Source organism: Hyaena hyaena, unplaced genomic scaffold (genome assembly GCF_003009895.1).
Source record: "Hyaena hyaena isolate Hyena2069 unplaced genomic scaffold, ASM300989v1 scaffold_295, whole genome shotgun sequence".
Classification (NCBI taxonomy): Eukaryota; Metazoa; Chordata; class Mammalia; order Carnivora; family Hyaenidae; genus Hyaena; species Hyaena hyaena.
This window is the reverse complement of record NW_024080928.1, coordinates 836,250-844,597: the sequence shown is the minus strand read 5'-3', so window position 1 is coordinate 844,597 and position 8,348 is coordinate 836,250. Positions and strand designations below refer to the sequence as shown.

Sequence of the window (8,348 nt, the reverse complement as noted above, 5' to 3'; positions counted from 1 at the left end):
CTTGGAAGTTTAGAAGCCCAAGGAGCAATGTACTTGCCCTTAGCTTATCAATATCTAGTCTCCATTTTAACCTGGAAGTGTTTTGTTGTATAGTGTTGTTTTAAGATGGTAGAGGCATGAATGTGTTTATATGCTGGAGTAAGGAGTCTGTGAGACTTTTAAAAAATTGCTTTTTTTGAAGTATAGTTTTATGATTTTATTAACACAAACACGACGTGCACATAAGCTCTCTGTCTATTCATTTTCTTCACTGTGCAGCCTGGCATTGGTATTGGTGACTCTGATGGGCAGCAGGGCTGCTCTTTCCACAGTGGCTTTGCGGTTCTTGGAGGAGACATTGTGAGCACTCTCTGCGCAGTAAGACGCAGAGAGCATCAGCAGCACTTCAAGCTCCTTGACATTGTGGACTGGGAACTTCCAGAAGCCACTGGGCAGCATGTGCTTTGTTTTCTTGTTGCTCCTGTAACCACTGTTGGGCATCAAGATGTGGCCCTTGAATCTTTTGTCCATCCAATTGTCAGTGCCTCTGGGTTTGCACCAGTTGCACTTAATTTTGACATATCGGTCTTACTGGTGCCGGATGAACTTCTTGGTCCACTTGTTAATGATCTTGGGCTTCACCAGAGGCCTGAGGGAAGCCATGATGCTGAATAGGAGATGACTGCCACCTCTGCAGGCAATGCCAAGGAAGACAAAAAATTGCTTTTCTTATTCAGCGATTCAAGCTACAGCAAATGAAATGACTTGGAGACAGGGAAATGAAGGGTAGCAAAAATTCAGGGAGGAGAAATGGTACTATAAAACTGGAGATGCCGACTGGAGTGCCCCCAAAGTCTTTGGTTCTTATTTATCTATTTGAGAGAGAGATTGTGAGCAGAGGAGGGGCAGAGAGAGGGACAGAAGATCCAAAATGTGCTCTGCACACTGACAGCAGTGAGCCTGATGTGGGGCTCGAACTCATGAACCTTGAGATCATGACCTGAGCCAAAGTCTGACACTCAACCGACGGAGCCACCCAGGTGCCTCTGGTTCTTATATACTTCATAAGTACCTAGGATATACAGTGATCTTTATGTTTAGGCAGAGAGGAAGTAGTGTATACAATTAATGTAATTAAAACCATAATTATAATATAGTTGAAGGATAAAATGTGATATTAATATGATATAGTTGAAGGACAAAATATGCATTATTTTGACTTTGTGCAAAGCAACAATACAAAACTTAATATATAAGTGCTAATGGTTCTTAGACTAAAGGAAAAATAAGAACATAAACATGTTACAAATAAACTAGTGCTATATAGTGAAAAGGAGTTGACTGGGTTCAAGTAATAAATTCTGAACTTAGAATGTAAATGTATGTGCTTGCTTACCTGAATATCTAACAAAATCCTCACAGTTACACTTGGCTTATTGATCAGTGTTTGATTCAAGTTTCATTTATAAATGAGAACTGAAAGTTCTTTTGCAATTGGACAGGAAGGCTGTCTAGTTTCAGTAAACTATTTTTGAGAACATTTGAAGAACAGAACAGCATTTTCTTTGCAAATGTTAATTTGCCACATCATACAAAATTATTCCCCTTGGACCGCCCATATCAGGATGGTACCGTCTCAGTTTTCCAGGTATGCAACAGCTCATTTCTCTCCCTGAGGTTGCAGAAAAGCACCAGTGGCCCATGCTGATGCCAAATTAAGCAGTTGACGGGTTCTCATCCAATACAGCTAAACCAGATGGGCCGCTTCAGCGACTTCCAGGCTGATTCCATCTATTTTTCAACCCAAATTTAATAGATTTGTGCATTGGCTGCCTTTCTTAGGAGGGAGAAAAAGAGCAGCTTTTAAATGCCTCCCTTTTGTAAATATAAAGTAATACCTTCATGTTCATGGAAAATGAAAAGTTAAATAAAAATGAAATATGGGTCACCATAACCCCACTTTAAGGTTTTAACATATTTCTTTCCAATATTTTGAATGCATTTTTATAATGAGAATCCTCTTTTATGTACGTAGATTTTTTTCATCCTTCATTACCTTATTAAGATTATGTCTGACATTATTCCCATTCCACTTAAAACTCTTCCCAAGCATTTCATGGCTACTAGACATTTCTCTGTGTGTATCTGATAGAAATGGGGATACAGCAGTCCAGGGCAAGACTTAACCTGAGAGGGTCATCCCGAACAAGCCAAGGGTAGATGAGTTGTATGTCAAAAGGCCAAGCTGGTCATCAGGACAAGACCCCAAGAGAAGGCCCAAAGCTGATGATTGATAAGCCGTGGTGGAGAATGTTGGGGGCGAGAGAATTGGTTCTACTTCTCTTAGAATCTCAAAGCTATGTTGCTGAAGCCACTTTATCACATCAAATCCTTTCTTTTCTAGAACAGTTATTTTTTAGGGGCTCTACAGTCACTCCCTACAAGCTGGCTTCTGCTGGCATCCTCTTCCTCCCTACTGGGTCTACCTGTATAATCTAAACTTCAACTGTGGGCTTGAGTTAATGTTTTTTCTGCTCAAGTACCCATGTGTATGAGTTAATTCAGGCCTATACTCAAAGGGTAGGAACACCCCACATGTTTGCGTCTCTGTGCTGGCCTAACTGAGGCCTCTGCTGCAGTGATTTAGTTGTTCTGGAAGGGGAGCTTAGAGCATTTCACCATGATAAATAATACTATAATAAGCATCTTTTTGCATTAATCTCTGGTAATCACCCACATCTCAGGTAATTTCTTCCAGGAAGATTCCTTAAAAGTGGAACTACACAGTCCAGAGGTATAAACATTTTAAAGGGTCTTGATACCTAATATAAATTGCCCTCTGCAAAGGTGGTTCCAACTTTCTCTCCCACCTGCCACATGAGACAGAAGAAAAGGCACATCTGGGAATATATTCCTGGGCTTCTGAGTGTAGGATGGGTGGTGGCTGCACTAACTGCTGGAGTTACGACCAGAAGCCTTGGTTTAAACTCTTACTTGCCAACTATGTGACCTCGGTGGGTCACTTACTTTTCTATGACTTGGTTTCTTCATATGTCTAGTGGGAGTCATGACTCCTTCCCAAAGAGCTATTGGGATGAATATGTGAGAAATTGCACATATGACGCTTAATCCACATGCCCTTTCAGCTCTGCTTGGAGACCAATCTTGGAATGGATGAGAGTTTAGAATTTAATGGCCAATAATGTTCTAGTGGACAATAATTCCCAACCACCTTCACCAGAGCTAGGCAAGTGAGTACAATTCTCTTCCCTCCTCTCCTCTCCTCATCTTTCCTTTGTGACTGGCCAAGCATGGAGGCTAGAAGTGGGGGCTTACCCAGAACCCCCAGACCACACCACACCAGCACTGTCCGCCCTGTGTCCCAGGACCCTGTCATCCCACCTTGGTAGGATAATAAGCCACATGGTGGATGCAAAACTTTGGACTAACATTACTCCTTTACAAATGGTTTCACGGCTTTGAATTCAGCTGAATACCACACTTGCCAACAATAGCAAAGTAAGAATACAATTCAGCACCTCATTAATCCCAACATTATTACACGTGTGGTTTTCATTTCACGTTAATATTTATTTATCTCAAGAGAAAGCCAGGATCAAGTTAGGTATGTTATAGTTATCCAGCCTGAAGGTCAGGAAGGTATTGGTGGAAGGGAAGAGGCAGGAGTTTCTGGGAGAAGCAAAGACTGTGGCTGCTTTTAGTTCACATCCTGATGGGTAACGCTCATTAATCATTTTTAAGGACTTCGAAAATTAGGTGATTTTTTGGAATGACTAAACTAAAATTATGGGATGCATGAATAAATTTAGAGTAGCCCCTGAGCCTTTGAATCTGCCTACCTATTCATTTCCAGCAACCACAACTTCAAATCATGGTACCTTGCTAGTAGCATCTAAGCTCTGGAATGGATCTTAGACACAGCCTCCTGGCTTTACAGACAAGGAAGCTAAGGTTCAGAGAAGTTACAAGACTTGTTCAATATCACCCGAGCTCTTATGAGCAGAGCCAAGCTACAGCTGAGGCTGTTATGTTGCTCCGACCCACATAACACACTTGCTCCTTCCACCTGCATTTGTGAAATTATTATCGTTACAGTACCTATTGTGATTTCAACAAAATAGAAAAGCAACTGGAAAATCGGTGGTTTGGTTTTACTGGAATTAAAGTTAAGAATACTGTAATAAGAAACTACAGTAGGGGGCGCCTGGCTGGCTCAGTCTGTAGAGCCTGCAACTCTTGATCCCAAGTTGGGTGTACAGCCTACGAAGGAAAGAAAGAAAGAAAGAGAGAGAGAGAGAGAGAGAGAGAGAGAGAGAGAGAGAGGGAGAGAGGGAGAGGAAGAAAGGAAGAAAGGAAGGAAGGAAGAAAAGAAAGAAAAGAAAGAAACTACAGTGAGACGTTCACATGCGGAGTTACGCAGAGTTACGTTCTTGCTGAACAAGAGCCCTATCTCTAGAATGAAAGAACTGGGGGAGGGGAGGGAAAACTGTTTCCAATCTATTTACAGGAAATGTGTAAGTGCAAGAAAGTACTCTGAACTTCTCTTAAGTAGGATAAAGGTAGAAGTGTAATACCCAGCTGACTATTCTCACCTTCCCTTAAGCTTTCTGATTCTACAAATATTTAGCAACTGTGAGCAGGATAGGTCAGCAGTAGCACCCTACACATTCAAGGGTTTGTGAGTCACAGGCTAGGGAGGGGTATGGGCCAGATTATCAGAGGGGTCTGGACTTGTGTTCCTACTTAGAATGCCGGGTAATGGTAAAGGATTTAGGACAGGGGGAACAGTACATCTGAGCAGTGCTTGAGGAGGAAGGAAGATCTGGGAGCAACAGGTGGTAAGAACAGAAGGAGAAAAGATTGCAGGCCAGAAACTGTTGGCAAATGTATAAAATCATCCAAGAGAGAAGTGGGAAAGACCTTACCCGAGTTATGGAACTAGGAATGATCTTAGTTTGGGATCCTTACAGAAGCAGACCCAGAGACAAGGATTCAAGTGCAAATAGTTTCTTTGAGAGGTGATCCCTGGAAACACGGGTTGAGCAGAGGGGAAACAGGGAAAGAAACGAAGACAATGATGGGTGTGTTAGCAAGCCGGTTACCACTGTGGGTGACTGGAAGCCAATCCTACTGGGAAGCTTTGGGAGACAGGAGAGCACGCCTCAGAGTTTTATCCTCAAGGGACCAGGAAGGTGGGGGATTTATTCCCCAACTCCCCAGCCACCATTGGTTTAGAACTGCTTCCAGAAACACCAACTCTCCATCCTTCTGGGCTTGCCCAGCATGTAAGCCGAATGTGCTCCAACAACAACAAAAATGCTCTCAGGAACAGAGTTGCTGGAATCCATGAGTGGAGACTGAATGTCAAGGGAAATGCGTAGAGCACCAACAGTCTGATATACAGACACCTGTTTCTCTCTGGAGCCGCTCAAGCAGTCCTGGATCTTGTCAACAGGACCTCACACTCTATAAGTAGTTGGGTGGGAGGAGCTCTGATTTGATTTCTCGAAATTCTGTGATTCCTTCACCTTCAAAAATCAGCCACCCTACCTACAAGCACCTTTTGCATTCATGCCTGTATCTGATTCCTCTTTTCAAATTCTTCTCCACAATACAAATGCACCTGAGGAGGGGCGCCTGGGTGGCTTAGTCGGTTAAGCGTCCGACTTTCGCTCAGGTCATGATCTCGCGGTTCGTGGGTTCGAGCCCCGCGTCGGGCTCTGTGCTGACTGCGGGCTCAGAGCCTGGAGGCTACTTCGGAGTCTGTGTCTCCCTCTCTCTCTGACCCTCCCCTGCTCACGCTGTGTCTCTCTCTCCTAGAAATAAAAAAAAAAATGCATCTGAGGAACTAGTGATTAGTGTTCTGCACCTTTTTCATGCAATTGCATTTTTAAGATGCTTCTCTAATGAGATTACAGAAGACTGGAAATTCTAGTAACAAAAGTATTAGGCACGTGATACCTAAGGTAGGAAAGAAAAACATATTAACTCAACTTGCCTTAACTCACTTCAGTGAAGTTGGCAACAAGCAAGCTATCCATCTCCATCATTTATTAGAATTAATTCAAAGTCTGTCTAGGGTTCAATCCAGAACAGAAACTGGCCAGGACTTCAAACTGGAAGCCATTCGAAATTAAAACCAGCATGACATATTTTGTTTTCAGAACCACATGACTCAAAATTTAAGAAATTTGAGGAATTTCTGCAAAGTTCCATAATAGGTCAATGACAATTTGCTTCAATAAGAGAGAGGTGATTTTCTTATGCAACAATAAGTTGCTTACATTTGTGGACCTCAAAACAGATCTTTTGTTTGTTCTCTTTCAGTTAGTTTATTAAGGGGGTAGGGGTGAGAAAGTGCTAACAGCTCCCAGGATAGATTTTTGAGTGCTGAGGTCCACCCAGTGAACTCTAGAGCCAAATAGCTAACCCTTGAAAATACATTTACATCATGGAAGTAGAAACACCAAACGCCAGATGGCCTTCATGAGAAAGAATAAACGTAAAGCCCAGGATGAAAATGTGGCATGTCTGGGTGAGATAGCCTTTCCTTCATTTTCATTTGCCCCTTTGCATTGAGCACAGATCCGTGCAGCCCCTCGGGATTTGGTGTAGAAGGCAAGAGGCAGCCCCGGTTACTTTTACACCCAATTGGAGTGGCCCAGGTGCTAATCCAAATCTGGGCAAATCTGTTTCTAGGAGACTAGTGGATACTCATGGAGCACCTACTAAGTGCAAGGAACTGAGTCAAAGCTTATGCAGTTTGTAAATATGTCTGTCCTGGGAGACCTTAGAATCTGGTAGAGATAAGATGCATAGAGGGGCGCCTGGGTGGCTTAGTCGGTTAAGCGTCCGACTTTCGCTTAGGTCAACATCTCGAGGTTGTGAGTTCGAGCCCCGCGTCGGGCTCTGTGCTGACTGCCAGCTCAGAGCCTGGAGCCTCTTTCGGTCTGTGACTCCCTCTCTCTCTGACCCTCCCCTGCTCACGCTGTCTCTCTCTCTCCTAGAAATCAATAAAACATAAAAAAAAAAAAGATGCATAGATACAGAACTCCAATATAGTCAAGAGGATTAAATGCTTCTATGTCCCAGTTTCCCTTTGTACCTATAATGGTTAAAACAATCACAACAACAATAATAATAGGAACTCATTTGTAGAACACTTTTAGCAGTCTAGGCTCTATGAGGTAGTTATCATTAGATAGTATTATTACTATCTTATTTTATAGATATAGGAACTAAAGCATTGGCCCAAGTTCACACAGCCAGTTAGTGGTGGAGCTAAGATTCAGATCCAAGCAGTCTGAGTTCAGAGTCCACATTCTTAATGACTAGACTACCTACCACACAGCGATTTTTTAAATATTAAATTCTTCGTGTACATAGCTGTTTCCCAGTTACTCTGGAAAGTTCTATGAGGTAAAAGGCTTGTGTTTTTATTCTTGTATGCTAGCACTTGGCACAGAGCCTGGTCCCGGAAGATTCCCAATAAATATTTACTAAATGAATGAATGAATGAACGTCAAGCCCAGGTGAGACTCTGGCTATTTAGAGAAGGAAAAAAATGACACTTATTCACAGGGATGAAGGAAAGCTACATGGAAGAAGTAGCATTTACTCTGGTAAATGGTAAACTGGTGGATTGGACCCAGAGAGGTGGAGGGATTTTTTTCAATTTTATGCTGAAAATGCAGACTTTTGGTCTTACTTGGGGAGTAACCAGATGGTTGGAGAGTCTACAGCTTGTGACATAAGAGGCCTGCTCACCACAAGGAATGGATATTCCATTGCCACGTGCCTAGAGCTATGGGTCCGTCTGCCTCCAGGGGCTGGGAGACTGCTGGAGACAGAGTTGGGGGGACAGACCCCCCACAAGTGGAGGACTGAGCATTTGGGAGGCCAGAGAGCGTGACGCTGCACACCCCAGATGTGCTGGGCTGAGTCCCACCTGACGTCCCAAGACTCTGGGCAGAGGCGGGCTAAGCCACAGAATGCATGCACAGGGGGAGTGTGGCACCGTCTGGCTTTGAGGGGCTGCTGCTTCTGGGAGGCACCTGTCAACGTAAATCTCATGGGCAGAACTGGCCAGGGGAGCACCATGGCCCGTGGAACCAATCTGGTGGTGGTGGTGGTGGTGGTGGTGGTGGTGGGTGCTTAGCAGCAAAGAAGGGTATCGGCAGATTGAGAAAAGCCCAGACAGTGTCTAGGCCTGAGGAGGAACCAGGGATAAAAGCCAAGCTCTGAGAGACATCGCACCTGTTGGGACTGGGTGAATACCTGAGGGTGAATTGGTAACTTTGGAAATCAGACTTCAAAGGCACTTAATATCTTTGTGATAAAGGGAACCG

The 8,348-nt window shown here is 43.6% G+C and overlaps 1 pseudogene; it reads right to left on the bottom strand.

The window, feature by feature from the left end:
- Positions 1-234: 234 nt before the first annotated feature.
- On the bottom strand, positions 235-642 carry LOC120241956 (annotated as a pseudogene).
- Positions 643-8,348: the final 7,706 nt, after the last annotated feature.